We start from the raw sequence: 1,073 nt of genomic DNA, 5'->3' as shown, positions 1-1,073 counted from the left end.
ATATATATATATATATATATATATATATATAACGGTATGTGTATTTCTTCCTTCCTTCCATCGTAGTGCAATGATTCTCGCATTCACACGCCTGGTGTACGTGTTTGTGTTTACTATCCGTTATAGGATATTCTGCATGCGAAAAATAGTAGAAATTCTTATGATTGCACTTGCATTTGTTAGATCGATTTTCATTAGTTAATGGTATTCCTACTTCTTCACAACAATATTATTATTGTCTTTACATGGTTCCTTCTTCGACGCTTCCTGGTTTTTCGTGCGCAGTCGTCTGTATCTTACAACTACAATAAACTGTTGCGAGCATAGGAATGAACAATATTGTTTCAGGCGTCGAAATTCTAATGATTACAATTGACAATATATGAAAAGATCGAATATATGCATATCCGTTTGTGCTGTATTTTCCCTTTCTATTGCTATTTACCTCTCTCTCTCCCTCTTTCTCTCTTATCCTCCTCCTCCTCCTCCTCCTCCTCCTCCTCATCATCATCATCATCATCATTATTATTATTATTACTATTATTAAGGCGGTGAGCTAGTAGGGTCGTTAGCACGCCGGGCATGATGCTTAGCGGCATTTTGTCCGTTCAAATTCCGACTTCATCACTTCCTCCAAATTTAAGACAATATGCTTCCACTAGAAAGGATTATTATTATTATTATTATTATTATTATTATTATTATTATTATTATTAGTAGTAGTAGTAGTAGTAGTAGTAGTAGTAGTAGTAGTAGTAGTAGTAGTAGTAGTAGTTCTAGTAGTAGTAGTATTAGTAGTTTAATTAATGAAGTTCATTACAGAATTTCTTATTCCCTTGTCATTTATATAATTTCTTACAAACACACACACACACACACACACACACACACATACACACACACACGCACACACACGCGCACACATTGCCATAATAAAGCATCTCTGAACCTCACCATTTGACTCTCTCTTTTCTCTATATATGTGTGTGTGTATCATTTGTAGAAATACATAAATCAGAGGAAGGACGCTTACTGTACATCTTAGTATATATATGTATATATATATATATACA

This window comes from Octopus bimaculoides, chromosome 10, assembly GCF_001194135.2.
Source record: "Octopus bimaculoides isolate UCB-OBI-ISO-001 chromosome 10, ASM119413v2, whole genome shotgun sequence".
In the NCBI taxonomy this organism is placed as follows: Eukaryota; Metazoa; Mollusca; class Cephalopoda; order Octopoda; family Octopodidae; genus Octopus; species Octopus bimaculoides.
The sequence above is the reverse complement of the archived record's forward strand: the minus strand, read 5'-3'. Positions refer to the sequence as shown.